The sequence below is a fragment of the Anguilla anguilla genome, chromosome 4, assembly GCF_013347855.1.
Source record: "Anguilla anguilla isolate fAngAng1 chromosome 4, fAngAng1.pri, whole genome shotgun sequence".
NCBI lineage: Eukaryota > Metazoa > Chordata > Actinopteri > Anguilliformes > Anguillidae > Anguilla > Anguilla anguilla.
This window is the reverse complement of record NC_049204.1, coordinates 6,577,517-6,592,816: the sequence shown is the minus strand read 5'-3', so window position 1 is coordinate 6,592,816 and position 15,300 is coordinate 6,577,517. Positions and strand designations below refer to the sequence as shown.

The window sequence follows — 15,300 nt, the reverse complement described above, 5'->3', positions numbered from 1 at the left end:
TCACCTCACCTTGTCACTGAAACTAAAAACGAAGAGCTCAGTGACAGAGCAAATGGAAAAAAAAAACAAAAAAAACAAATGCCAAGCCTGCATTACGTTGTGTTACAGTAAGCGAAAGTGCACAATTACGTGAGAACTTAAAGGCGTGTTTTCTGCAACCTCAACTGATCGAGATCTTTCTGGCTGTGCCAGAACGCCATGCGTGCTCAGTGGGTCCCCCCTGGAAACCATCAGTGTTCAGGACCGTGTTTCCGAGGGGGGACAGCGTGTACAGTATCGTACCGCACTCTGGCTCGGATTCAGCGGTCCCCACAGTCGGAATGTTCACGCTTGCTTCCGCTCCGCGTTCCTTTGGCCCGGATCCGGTTCCAGTTTTTTTGGAACGCGTCCGGTTGGAAAAAGCGCCGCACCGCATAGCGTTACGCACACACGGACGGGCGGCTCGGTGACAGACTCCGGCGAGCCTAAGCCTAGCGCACCGCACCCTGCAGTGAGCACGCATTCTTCCAAAACGGCCGCTAGCAGTCGTAGCTCGGCGTAGCTCACCGTAAGCTCGCTCTCAGGGATTTCCTGGGTGACGATTTGACAAGTGGAGTGGAGAGCATCCCCGCTCCGCCCCCCTACCCCCACCCCCCCCTCCCCCATCACCCACCGACATGCTTCCCTTCTCCCTTCCCATCATTCACTGCTTCCGCCGGCTCCGCCCCTCTCATCCCCCCGAGCTGCAAGTAATAGGCTCAGTGATTTTTTTTTTTCTCTCCCCGCAAATGCGCCTTGAATTTAATGGAATGGAGCGGTTAACATTTTCCACACATCAGCAGTGCCTTATGGGAGATTATTCATATTGAGACAGGATAGTCTTACCCCGGGAGGGGGGGGTTTGGAATGAAGAAAATGGAATGAAAAGCTGTCAATCCCCTTTCCCACCCCCCACTCACTTCCCCTCCCCCCCATTCCCCACTCACCCCCCCCCACTACCCACTCACCCCCTCCCCCTCCTTCTCCCCCCTCACTCCCCACTCACCCTCCTCCCCCTCCACTCTCCACTGCCCCCCCTCCCCCCCACTCCCCATTCCCCCCCTCTCCCCCACTCCCCACTCACCCCCCGTCCACCTCACTCCCATCACACGCTCCTACATCATAGATTGCCGCTCAATATCTTGCTGACTCCGCATATACGTACCTGCAGCCCACTCAGTCTCTCCCTCCCCCTCTTTTTTTATCGTTTAATCCCTCCATCCGCATGAGGACATGCGCTCCACTGCTCCTTCTGCTCCTTCCTTTATTGTCACATTCCCCCTCTTTTTTTCCCTTTAGGTCTGTTTCCACGCCATTCCTCACTTTGAATCAACGCACTCGCCAGTCTTTTTTGCTCAGTCCCTAACCGACACTTTCTCTCTGCTGAATCTAACTTGCTGTTCTTTCCCTTTCAGATCCCTGCCCACGCTGTCCCCTCTCCTTGCATGTCGAGCACCACCTTTCAGTTCAGACTCAAAGCAGAAAACCGCTCTATAGACATTTCACGCCTCCCTTTGGATGCATTTCTCCTTTGTTCTCCTGTTATCTTAGTGTGTCCTGTCTAATCTCCACCCTGCCGTTCTAATCTCATTCTCACTCTTTTTATTGGATATTTTTTTCTTGCACTCTCCTGCCCACTCTCTCCTGGTTGTTCTTCTCTCATGATTTGGGTGCTTTTAGCTCTCTCTCTCTCTTTCTCTCTCTCTCTCTTTTCTCTCTCTCTCTCTTTTCTCTCTCTCTCTCTAGCCTTCTCTCTTTTTTTCTCTCTCTCTCTCCCTCTCTGGCCTTCTGTTTTTTCTCTCTCCCTCTCGCTCTCTCTCTCTCTTCGGCCTTCTCTCTTTTTCTTTTTGCCTTTTTCTCTTGCTTGCTCTTTTTTTGCTCTCTCTTCCTGTCATCCTCTCTTTTAATCTGCCTCTCTCTCTCTGTCTGTCACTCTCTCTCTCTTTATCTCTGTTGTCTCAGACGGGATAGTTTCTATTTTAATAAGGGGTCTTCTTGGCACTGCGTGCAGTGCTGTCACCAAAATATGATTAAAATCATTTCAGCAAATTAATTGTGTGCAATACAATTATACTATTTTTCATTTTCTTAAACCCCCTACGGAATCATGTGCCGATGTTTTCCAGCCCTCCAAATTGCATTAACAATCTAAATTACCACCTGCCTATCCAGCTTAATTTGGTCTCATCAAAGGCACTCCAGCATGAGCAGCAGCAGGTTATTCAAATAAACAAATTATGCCTGGTGTCAGCAAAAATGACCCTAGCGGGGCCACTGTGGGAGGCGTCCAATCAACAGGTCGCCATAAGGTGCCGATGATGCTGTCAGTCGTGGTGGGAGCCATAGCTGTTTGAGATTTGAACTGAAACCCATGTGTGTTTTCCACGAAATACAGCAACGGGAACAGTCCCAGGAAGCACCTCAGTACTGTGTGGAATTAGTGTGATTCAAGCCCAACCCTAACCCTAACCCTAACTGCAAGCTAATCTCACTGAAGTCACTATTACAATAGTGCTCTGTTCGCATAAAGCAGGGCAGCCCAACTCATCTGCCGTCCTGTAGGTTTTCACTCTAACCCTAACGATGCACTCAACAGCTAGAGATCTTGATTGAGTTGCCATTACATTACATTACATTACATTACAGGGATTTAGCAGACACTCTTATCCAGAGTGACTTACACAACTTTTAACATAGCGTTCACATTGCATCCATTTATACAGCTGGACATATAATGCAGGTTGTACCTGGCACTTGTTAAGCACCTTGCTCAAGGGTGCAACGGCAGTGCTGGACTGGGAATCGAACTTGTGAGTCGCAAGCCCAGCTCCTTACCCATTATACTACACTGCCACCCCATGTGCTATGTAATTCACTCTGGATAAGTAGGATCAAGTGTGCCAAATTAGGGGTGGAGTGAAAACTCATTTGGACGGTAGACCTCTCCAGGAACAGGGTTGTGCAGCCCTGCTCTAGCTGGTGAATGAGGTGTGCTTTGTTGGGGCTGGAGTGAAACCCAACAGGACGGCAGATCTCTCCAGGAACAGGGTATGGGCAGCCCTGCCGTAAAGAAAAGAAAAAAGTGGAGATCGCTTCTGATTGTCCCGCACCAGTCCTTCCAAAAGTGCGGTTGAGTTGCCCGGGGTTGAGTTTGGTCGGGAAGGAACCCATAAGGAACGGAGTGTAGCACAGTGGGTAAGGAACTGGGCTTGTAACCGAAAGATCGCAGGTTCGATTCCCGGGTAAGGACACTGGCGTTGTACCCTTGAGCAAGGTACTTAACCGAAATTGCTTCAGTATATATCCAGCTGTATAAATGGATACAATATAAATTGCTATGTAAAAGTTGTGTAAGTCGCTCTGGAGAAGAGCGTCTGCTAAATGCCTGTAATGTAATAATGTAACATGCAAATTTTACAGCTTTATGTAACAGGATTTACATTGTCATTCATATCAACATCCATTTCCATCGACTTCCATTGACAGGCGAATGAAAGGCTGCACTTGTGAAACACTCTGCATTCATCATGATGGGCACACAGTTTCTTTGACTTGTCAGTGTGCTAAAAGCTTTGAGATTCAATATTTTGAAATTAAGTCGGGCTGCAGTCTAAATTAGAGGTTTTAGAAAATGTGAAACTGAAGAAAAAAAACATTTTTTTGCCAAAAAATCACTCATGGAGGGAGAGAGAGAAAGAGAGAGGGAGAGAGAGATTTGGGAACGCTTGACCTATATTTTTCCTTTTCTTACCATCAGAGCATTGAGTGGGTGAGACTACAGGAAACAAAGTTATTTTAAAAAATAAGGAGTGTCCCATGGTGACTGACTGTGCTGCAATGTGAACGATCAAGGTTACGATTAATAAAGGATGAATGGGAATCCTGTTCCACTGCAGTGGGATGCTCTGCAGGCTACAGGTGGACCATGATACAGCCCTTCCATTATATTACATTACATCACTGGCATTTAACAGACGCTCTTATCCAGAGCGACTTACATAGCATTTACCAACCATTCATACTGCTGGATATATCCTGAAGCAACAACGCTGGTTTTATACCGTACTCAAGGGTACAGCTGACAGTGTCCTACCTGGGAATCGAGCCCGTGACCTGTTAAGTTACAAGACATTACATTACATTACATTACAGGCAATTGGCAGACGCTCTTATCCAGAGCGACGTACAACAAAGTGTATAACCATAACCAGGAACAAGTATGATGAAACCCCTAGAGAGAAGTACCGGTCCAAGTGCAGGGAACAACCGCATAGTTCAACTTGGACCCTGGAGGTTAAACTGATTAACACTAACAGCGAGAACGGCAACAACCAGAATGGCAACAACGCGATCTATGGAAAAAATACAAGTAGTCGTTAAGACAGTTAATGCACCACTTAAAGTTACCCACAAGTTAGGGGAACGTGATACAAAATAATATCCCGGATCAGCACCGCTCCAACAATAGGTTGTGAGGGGATCGGCATCACAGGGTACGAGAGAGGGGGTGTTTTTTTTGTAAAAGTAAACATCCCGCTTCTGCACTTAACGGTCCCGTACTACAGCTGGCCGAGCCCCATCAGTCACACCTGAGTCTGCGGGCCTCATTATGGGCTGGAATATTCGGCTCAATATTAAGCCTGAGATGAGGCTCATTAATCCGATAAGGGGCGGCTGAGAGTTTGGTGGGGGGGGGGGGGGAGTCTAATCTCCCCCTCTAAAGCAGAAGTGCCTTTAAGGACAGTTAGAGCAGGGGGGATGTACTCATAAGCTCGTTTTTTTTTTTTTTTGGCTCCCGAAAGCTGAGCCTGCTCCTCTTGATAAATTCCGGCTGCCTGGCCTTGCCTGGCCCCCCCCTCTCGTCCCGTTCCAGGGATCAGAAAATGGATCGGACAGCTATTACACGACACTTAAAGGAGTGTGGGAAACTGAAAAAGGTGGCTGCTCTGCCCTTGGGTTTGGGGGTGGGAAGGGGGTGAGGTTGGGTTGTGGGGGGTGGGGGGTGGGGGGGTTAGCAGGTGGTGGGGTTGCAGCTCTGGTTAGCAGACTCTGGGTGAGGCTGGGTTGTGGGGGTGGGGGGTGGGGGTGTTCTCTCACAGTACGGGGCTGGTTAGCAGACTCTGGGTGAGGCTGGGTTTGCATGACTGAGCTCCTGGAGGAAACCAGGCCAGGGCACTCCAGGGCTCCATGAGTAATTATCTCAGGTGTGGAAGATTACACATACGGGCCCACTCGAGCAATTCGTCTTCCTGGTACTCTTCAGGCGAAAAGATAACTGCAGATAAATTCAGAACATATATATCATGTATACACTATATTCTGAAAAAAGTACCTTTTTCTGGAATACACCCGTATATATATATATATACACACATATCGAGCAAATGTCTATGTATATGTATATATATCTATTACATACATATGCATAATCATATATGCGTATGTGTGTAATAAAGTACATAAAGAATTGGAAAATGTATTAAAAACTACACTGAATAAATATTGTTGAACCTGTATGCATTACATTATATTACAGGCATTTAGCAGATGAAGATTTTTCCACAGTTTTGACTGTTCTTTGCTTTCTTCTGTCTCCTGTCGTGCAGTGCACCGTGACTCGGGCGTAGTCACCCAATCACAGCCGACCGAGGACAAGGGCCCTTCTCCTGCGCAGCCAATCGGATCTCTCCACAGCAGACCACGCTACTCTGTGCGCCAGGGGCCGCTGTGGCAGATCAGGTAAAGCCGTCCTCCCTCCAGCCAGCCAGAGGGCGCTATGTGTAATTTCCACGATCAAGCCTCTTCCTGTGCTAACACTTCCTTTGCAGCGGTGCCATTGGCTGAGGGTGTTGAGGGTAATGATATGCGTAGCCTCACTTTAGAAGGAACCTTATTGAACTGTGAGCTGGATTAAGTTGACACTCCGATCTGAGATAAGTCTAACCTAACTTCTATGGATGTGCTTTGTTGATAATCCGATGGTCAGTTGCATGTTCTTGTGGATCATTATCTTGTGTTGGTGCTGCTCCGTTTGAAAGCGGCAGTTCAAACTGGCTCAATTGTCGACACAATCCTTTGCCAGACTGTAGGACAGTGGTGCCAAATCATGTGTAGTGGAGACTCCAGCGCATGCAGGTTTATATTCCCACCAGTCACTTCACCTGCTGATTTCACTGGTTATTACCCTCCTGTCGGCTCGAAGGTGAAATCCACGCGTGTCGGGATTGGTTTGGAATGAAAACCTGCATACTCTCTGCTGTTTGTGTCACACGATTTGGCACCACTGCCGTAGGAGCATCTTGGGGTAAAGACCATGACATGTGCAGTACCATACCCCCAGGGGGCGCTCTTTGTCTGAAAACACACGTGCTGCCAGTGCTGACTCTTATAGGCACTCTGGCAGGACGTCGCAATCTTATACGAAAAGGGATCGGTGTGGGCGTAGGCGTAGTGTTGGGCTGAAACAAAAACCTGCACCCACGCCGGCCCTTTCTGGATAAGATTGGACACCCCTGTACTCTAGCAACTGAGGATGGAAGGTTTATTGTTTCAGCTCACCCTCTCCATGAGGAAGTTTTTATTTTCTCTGTAAGATAAGAGGGTGCATTACTGCCAAAGTTGTCATGAAATGGCTTGGGGTGGGGTGGGGTGGTGTGGGGGGGGCGGGGGCGGGATTGCAGGGGCAGGGGCGGGGGGGATTTTTTAAAAAAGAGGCTTGAGCTGTCAGTGCTCATCTTTCACAGTCTTCCTCACGAGAAGAGACCGGGTTGTTGGCGGCAAAGTCGACACCATGTATTTGGACAAGAAGTGTGACTGGATCGAATGCAATCCGGCTTCTGACTGTGCAGGAGATTCAGCCTCCATAGACCAGCACAGCAGCTAGAGTTTAGCTATGTGGGGGAGCTAGCCTGCTTATCAGCTATGAGGTACAGCAGCTCATGAACACGTTCAAGTTGTGTTTTCTGTGTCTGCCTGTACGGCGTCCCGAGAGAGCAAATGTATTCCGTCAAGTGTGAAATAGACCGTCGGTGTTTATGTAACACCAGAAAATGTAGCGCATCAGCGATAATTTTCAGGTTGCTCGTTAGGAGAAACAGGGATTGAGGCAACTCGGTGTGCAGAAACGTTTCCCTCGCAGATCTCGATTTTTAACTGGCTTAGGGCAGAAGTCTGGGCCCCAAAACGAGAAGAGAAAATTGGAGTAAAACCTGCGCGCTTATTTTCTCCTGAATATTCGACGGTGCGCTGACCTAATGTGGCGATATAAAAATAGCATAAAGGCCTGCACTCTTGTTTGCAGACAACAAAAGTCTGATTTATTGCACAGATGTTTTCTCCCATTAGGGCTCCATCAGCGCTGTCAGATCAGTCTAAATTAGGCCGACCAGACATCCTTCTTTTTTTTACCCGGACATTTAATCTTTTTGGGACTGAAAACAATACATATAATATAATCTAATACGTAGTCTAAATGAAGCCACCATAATCTAAACGAACAGCACATCTTCTGTTAGTTTCCTGCCTTCATTATTGCTTGTTAGGTGAGGTTTCCACAGTGGTTCACTCATGAGCAGGATAAGGAAAGAGCAAAGCAAAATCAGAGAAAATAGCTGTTTTATCAGAGCTTGTAGGGTCCCCTTCCTCCTCCTAGTAGATGACCAATGAGAGAAGAGGAAACTGTAGGGGGTGTAGCAGTGTAGTGTAGTGTAGTGGTTAAGGAACTGGGCTTGTAACCAAATGGCTGTTGGTTTGATTCCCAGGTAGAACACTGCTGTTGTAGCCTTGTGCGAATTTGCTTCACCATATAAATCCAGCTGTTTAGGGAATGACTGGATACTACTGTATCTAAAAGAAGAAAAAAATTATAAGTTGTGTCAAGTTGCGCTCTGGATACGAGCATCTGTAATATAAAGAGGCAATCTATTTTCTTTATATCTGTATTTATATGTTTACATTATTTAAAAAATAAAACCAAAATTTTGCGCTCACAGCTTCCAAATGCGTGCCCCATCGCATCTGTAAACCGTGTCTGTAAACTACAATGCAAACTGACGGTTCACTAGGACTAAGAACGTGCTCTGTGAGTTTCCATGGGGACTATCACGCATCACACACACGGTCACATGTCAGAAGTGCGGCCCTGCAACAGACTAAAGCATGGGGCTCAAATGAAAAGTGCTGTATCATTTGACGAATAAATCACACAAAGAGGGCCAGATTATATATTCCACAGCGTTTCTTTTCTTTTCTTTGTGTGTTTTTATTTATTTATTTTTATTTTTTTACTGTTGTGGAGAGTCCATTCAGCCGCTGAAAGGATCGGGTGATCCCTGTTTTGTCCTGGGGTAACTGGAGACGAGGCCCATAATATACCGCGGATTGGCACCCCCTGCATTGGCGGTGGTTGGCATCGGCTTCAGTGGCACCACGTGGGCACGGTCTGCACCTGGAACAATCTGCCGCAGAGCCTTTACATTCAACCCACACTCCCTGGCCTCTTCCTTTATACTGAGAAGGGTTTTTTTTTTCAGAGCTGCTTGATAGTCTAGCGCTGTTCTGTCTTTTCTTTTAACCTACAATTAAATGGAAATGACATTTCTGGCTATATTAATAATTCAAATCTTAATTTCCCCCCCCCCCCCCCCGATCACATCGAGATCTTTTTTTTTTTTTTGGGTCACATTTAATACTCAAGTCGTGGATATGTGAACTACGTGATTAAAGAATGCAAACTCGCTCCTCTATCGAAACCTGACCCTCAGGAAACTCAAACCCTTGAATGAGGATAGATTGGGCTGTAATTAAAAGTACAGAATTACATTTTATAACTGACTTTGGGGCACTCTACTCCATAACTGCAATCCGTTTAATGCAAAATGCAATCAGCGCGTTTCCTGTTCTTACCGCTCAATCGAGAGATATTGAGGGATTTCTCCTTTCAGTCTGTCACATATTGCAAGCTCAACTAAAATAGCTTTCTACATTATTTTTTCTTATCGCTAAAAAGTCAATTTTTTTTTTCATATTTATTGCTTAGAATCATGCCGTACGCACATAATACAAAGAGGCAAATCTATTTTCTCTATATTTATATTTATATGTCTACGCTCTTTGAAAAAAAAAAAAAAAGTAACCATTTTGTGCTCACGGCTTTCAAATGCATGCCTGTAACCTCACATACACTCACAGCTCTGTGTGCTGTGGACCTGTGATTGGTTAGATTTCACCCTGTGACGAGCCACTGTCAATCACAGCCTTTTCTTATCCTCGCAATTTACATTTTTATCCAAAATATACAAAAACATGCCCGAATGCCTTCAGCACATTGCAGTTCCCTTCCCTTCGGGGGCTGTTCATTGTTTATCCTAGAAACGAAGTCTGGCTCAGCAGTGTTGACGGCTAATTAAGAACCCGTTTAATTAAAGACTAACAAGCGACAACAAATTTCTCTAATGCAAATACGTTCCATAACAATTCATGAAATCATTTCGTGAGACCTGTGGAAAACAATTTCAAAACTCTTATGATTTTATTGCTATTACTACGCGGAAAGGGGAACGCTTCCGTACGCAAAACCGAAACGCGTGGACAGATATCGCCCTTCTGGTCTCTGGCCTAATCCTGCTCACAGAGCTCCTCAGAAGTCCAGCCAGGGGGAAAAATCGCCACTTGCTTTCTGCAGCTGGACTGCGATAACGAACTAGAGGAGGTTTTTTTTTTGTTGTTGAAAGGGACACGGTTGCGTTGTAATCTTGAGAAGAGCAGACTGTGGAAGAACAGCGCAGCTTGTGGGGAAATAGCCCTCTACTCTCAGACTGATGATCTCCCACCCCCCCCCCCCCCCCACTCCAGCTGCCGTGCAGGGAGGTTCTGTCCGTGGCGGGCCGAGAGTTTTGGAGGTCTCTGGGTCTGCGTGCCCCCTGGGTTGTTCTGAACTGGGAGGCTGTTACAGAAGATTCTGCAGTGCTGTCATATGGTCTCATTCCTGCTTTATGAGACCGTCATATGGTCTCATTCCTCCTATTTATCGTTTCCTCCTCCCCCTCTCTCTAAGTTATGTAGTTGTTTTTTTTTTCTTGGAGTGACCCCAGTGGGGTCAGGTCAGAGGTTGGCTTTGGGGTCCAGGGCTGTTGATGTGCTGTTGGTTGCCAAAGAAACCCACCCACATGTACCCACGCATGTAATGAACACATGCCTATAGGCCCACCGTCCCAAACATTGGTGCATACATGCCCATATACCCTCGAACACGTATGAACACATACACGTGCACTCAAACCAACCAACCCACACGTGCACGCATAAACACACAGACATTTACCCAGCAGCGACCCATTAACACACATACACATACGGCAAACACGCTCGCGTGCTCAAATTCAGCCAATTGTCTCGCATTCACCCAAAATGCTCCGTTGCAGCAAAATGTCTGGACGGGTGATCACTTTGATCAAGACGTTGTTTTGCATCCGACAGGCACGGCACGCTGGATCTGGGCCTCTGCAGATGTTCTCTGCGCACAGTTAATTGCGCTCGCTAAAATATTCATAGAGATGAATCTGATATGTTTGTTTGAATTAGGCCACTGGCAGGAGATCTCGCGTATTGTCGAACGCCGCTAGTCCTTCTCGTGAGTGTTATTGCTGTATAACTTTGGAGTATTGGATTTCAGGGCCCACTACACCACTCATATTATGGAGAGCAACGTATACTTCAGCAGGTGAAAGCTCTCAGGTTGCTCCTCCTTTGAAAGTGCAGAGAAAGAAGAGTATGATGCTTTTCTCTTTTAGCTCAGGTGCAGCAGCTCTCGGACGCTATCGAATGCCGTTTGAAAATGAAAGATTAACCCCCGATGTGCTGAGAGCGCTGTCCGCACCGAGGCCCTATTCTGGTCCCAGACACTGTGACTGATCGCTGTGACTGCTCATATACGAGAATCTCCTGTTCTGATGGTGAACACACTGACTGCTCCTGACAGTGTAGCTTGGTTGTGGTACTGAACACTGTGACTGCTGTCCACACGGCCAGCTTGCACTGACACTGAACACTGTGACTGATCTGCACACTGACTGCTCAGAAAGCAGGGGCTGCTGGCCTGCTCTTCCACAGTGCCAGCCTGTACTAATACTGAACACTGTGGCTGATACTGAACACTGTACCTGATCTGCGCACTGTGCCTGATAATGAACACTGTGACTGATACTGAACACTGTGCCTGATAATGAACACTGTGCCTGATAATGAACACTGTGACTGATACTGAACACTGTGCCTGATAATGAACGCTGTGCCTGATAATGAACACTGTGACTGATACTGAACACTTTGCCTGATAATGAACACTGTGACTGATACTGAACACTGTGCCTGATACTGAACACTTTGCCTGATACTGAACACTGTGACTGATCCGCACACTGTGCCTGATACTGAACACTGTGCCCGATACTGAACACTGTGACTGATCCGCACACTGTGACTGATACTGAACACTGTGCCTGATACTGAACACTGTGACTGATACTGAAAACTGTGACTGATCCGCACACTGTGCCTGATGATGAACACTGTGACTGCTCAGAAACCCTGGGCTCTCAGGCTCCTGACTGGCCTGGGGCGGAGCAGGTCCCTCAGCATGTTCCCCTGTGCCTGAGCGCCGCCGCTTCCTCTCCCGACCAATCAGGGCCGAGGAGACGGGACGGGTGCAGCGGACCGTCGCGGTTCACGTTGCATTTCCATCAGTGAGTCAGATCCGCGGCTGGAGAAGTTCCTGCCCTCTCTCTCTCCCTCCTTCCTCACCCCTCTCTTCTCCCCTGTGTCTCTCGGGGTTTTTCTCTCTCTCACTCTCGCACATACACTCGCTCGTCCCAGGAGACAGCGACTCCGAAGGGGCAAGGATGAGCGAGCACTGTGCAGAGTGTGTGTGTGTGTGTGTGTGTGTGTGTGCGTGTGTGTGTGTGTGTGTGTGTGTGTGAGAGTGCGCATAACTATAAATGGGTGTGTCGGTAAATGTGTGTATATGTATGTACGTGTGTGTGTGTGTGCATGTCCCGTGTGTTTGTGTATGCATAATTATGTATGTGTGTGCATTTAACTGTGTGTGTGCGTGTGTGTGTGTGTGTATGTGTGTGCGCATGTTCCACGTGTTTATGTGTGCATAATTATATAAGTTTGTGCATTGAACTGTGTGTGTGTGTGTGTGTGTGTGAGGGGTCTGTATATGTGAGTGACTGTGTGCGTGCGACTCTGTGTGTATATGCGTGAGGTTGTGTAACTCAGTGTGTGTGTATGTGTGAGGGGTCGGTGTATGCATGCGACTCTGTGTGTGTGTATGCGTGAGGTTGTGTAACTCGGTGTGTGTGTATGTGAGGGGTCTGGGTATGCGTGTGACTCTGTGTGTATCTGTGTGAGGTTGTGTGACTCGGTGTGTGTATATGCGTGAGGTTGTGTAACTCTGTGTGTGTATCTGTGTGAGGTTGTGTGACTCGGTGTGTGTGTGTGTGAGGTTGTGTGACTCGGTGTGTGAGCCCATTGCCTTGCGTGTACTGTGCCGTCTCCCTGTCCGCTCCGATACCACGTCATGAGGCTGATGAGCCTCCGGTGAGCTGAGTGGGCTGATGCGTTCTGATGGGGTGGAAGAGCCAAAGCCAACCTCACGCTTCTCTCTGAGGGTTGCTGGTTTGGGACCGGAATGTCTGCTTTTCAAATTATTTGTACCGGCCACGGTTTGTGGTCCCGACCCTACAATATCAATGTCTGGGTTAAATAATTCGCGTGTGCGTGGATGCATGCACACATGGATGCACCGCAGCTATTGCAGATTCGCGCTTGTCTTCTTCTTACCCCCAACAATCCTTCCCCTCAACCCCAAAGCTCTAAACCCCCGGTCTGTGATCGGTTTTGACAGCCCAACCCCCCTCCTACCCTATTTGTGATCAAGGTTCTAGCTACCCCCCCCCCCCCCCCCCCCCCCCGCCCCCACCCACACCCACCATCCCCCGGCAGCGGACGGCCAAACTTCACCAACGCACACGTGCATGGTGTCCGGTTTTGTCAGATTATAAATCAGGCAACCCTGGTTCTATCCACTGCTGGGGTCTGTTCGCTAGGCTTCTCTTACCCTCTTGAGACTGGTCATCCGTACTCTGCATTGCTCAGTGAAGCCACAGGACCACACAGTCCCCACAGTCGCCTTACGCAACTCAGTGGCTGTTCTCATTCACAATAAACTCATACAATAGTAAATGTGATGCAATTATTATTCGTCTTTGTCATTTATAATAATTGCTCTCAGTCTGAGAAAGCAGTCTGGATCGTTCTCATTAGGTATTTCGTGCATGTTTTTCTTCGCTAATTCCATCGAGCATATGGTTCCCTTCGCCTTCCCGCCCGCACAGTGTTTGGAAGTGGTGGTGTGTGAGTTGCTGCTTGGTGTGTCAGTGCGGTGCGCTGTCAGTGTGGTGTACAGATTCTGGGTATATATTAAATATTTCAACAGCGTTGATGCTGCTGACGTTTTGGAACACTCCTGACGCACAGAACCCTGAATTTTTCAGAAATCTTGTCAACATTTTTACTAACCCAGACCGTACCATCATATGAAATAAGAATTTCGTTCTGAATTATTGAATTATATATATTTTTTAAAAATCACCAGCACTCTGTTTTTTCCCCTCGGTGTCTAAAAGGTTGATGTGTTTTTCGGGGGGGGGGGGGGGGGTTGTTGCACTGCACAGTTGGCAGGAGAGAGCAGCTTGAGGACATACGCTGCGCAAGACGTGTCAGTTTCTGCAGCGTCTGTGGCGCATTAGCATTCGGCGCCGGCTCGCCTGAATTTGGGACGGGCCGCGCGGATCCCGGAGGCGTGAAATCTGGGCAGGCTTCAGAGGCGAGCGAGGGCCGGACCGCCTCCCGCGTTCGCTCGCCGATTCTGCGGCTTCCTCCGTCTCTCTCTCTCTCTCTCCCTCTCTCTCTCTCTCCCTCGCTCTCTCTCTCTCTCTCCCTCTCTCTCTCTCCCTCTCTCTCTCTCTCTCTCTCGCCCTCTCTCTCTCTCTCTCCCTCTCTCTCTCTCGCTCTCTCTCTCTCTCTCCCTCTCTCTCTCTCTCTCTATCCCTCTCCCTCCCTCTCTCCCTCCCTCTCTCTCTCTCTCTCGCCCTCTCTCTCTCTCTCTCCCTCTCTCTCTCTCGCTCTCTCTCTCTCTCTCTCGCTCTCTCTCTCTCTCTCTCTCTTGCTCTCTTGCTCTCTCTCTCTCTCTCTCGCTCTCTCACTCTCTCTCTCTCTCCCTCTCCCTCTCCCTCTCTCTCTCTCCCTCTCTCTCTCTCTCCCCCTCTCTCTCTCCTTTGATGCGATGCGACTTATTCGGTTGGAGTCGCGCGCGAGCGGGGGGCTGCTCATTTTCGCGGCGCTGTCGGAGTTTCGCCCGTGGCGAACTAAACTCTTCAACCTGAGTCGTCAGCGCAAACCCCGCGCTTGCCGGAAAGCGTCGCCATGGCTGTGTTAAGAACCCTTTGTCGTCCTGCTCGCAGCGCTCTTTTAAGGGAGGCTTAACGCGACACGAAATTACTGAATTGTGTTTTTCGCAACTCTAAAGTTTTAATGATGGCTCAGGGGGTTGCTAATGGAAACTACCCAGGCTAGCAGTTTTATAGGTGCTTTTCCAGCACAGTGCTAAATCTGGCCTTCCTCGGCCCGCGTCTCTGAGTTGGTTATATAACGGCGTGCGTTAGCCTCGCTTATCGTCCAGTAGACTTGCTTCCAGTTTAAAGGGCTGTCCTTCCTGCTGTCTCTGCACGGAAGGCATTAAGGCCCGTATGTGAAAGAGCTTTGGGCTGCTGTCACTGTGGATTCCTGCCCTCTTGTCACTCGTTCGACCCTTTGAAGAGTAGGGATTTTGCTGGAATGTTTTTGAAAATCCGGAATTGGATTTTACTCCAGTGCGCTCTCGTTGCATGGTAACAGGGGGAAAAAAAAATAAAAATAAAATAACCTGCGATTTCGTCACCACTGCAGAAATATTTGTGCAGCCGAGAAGGATTCATTCAATGTTGCATCGTCCAGTATCAAAAATTTTACGGATGTCAAACTCCAGTTGTGGGGGGCTGCAGTATCTGCTAGTTTGTGCTGCGTTTCAGCACAAGTCATTGTTTGGCCAAAGAGCTCACACACCTTGTTGCCAAGGCCTCAATTGGCTGCTCACTGAAAGGAAACTACAAATATCTGCAAGCACTGCAGCCCCCCAGGACTGGAGTTTGACACCCTCAGTCTACAGTGTTAATGGACCAT

At 48.1% G+C, this 15,300-nt stretch overlaps 1 protein-coding gene across 2 annotated transcripts in view; it reads left to right on the top strand.

The window, feature by feature from the left end:
• The window catches only part of lingo3a (leucine rich repeat and Ig domain containing 3a), a 38,430-nt gene that overhangs the window by 13,409 nt on the left and 9,721 nt on the right, over positions 1-15,300 (top strand). For both annotated transcript variants that reach the window (XM_035416427.1, XM_035416428.1), the window contains exon 2: positions 5,625-5,757. The gene's annotated coding sequence lies outside the window, so the exon portion shown is untranslated. The remainder of the gene's footprint in view (positions 1-5,624; positions 5,758-15,300) is intronic.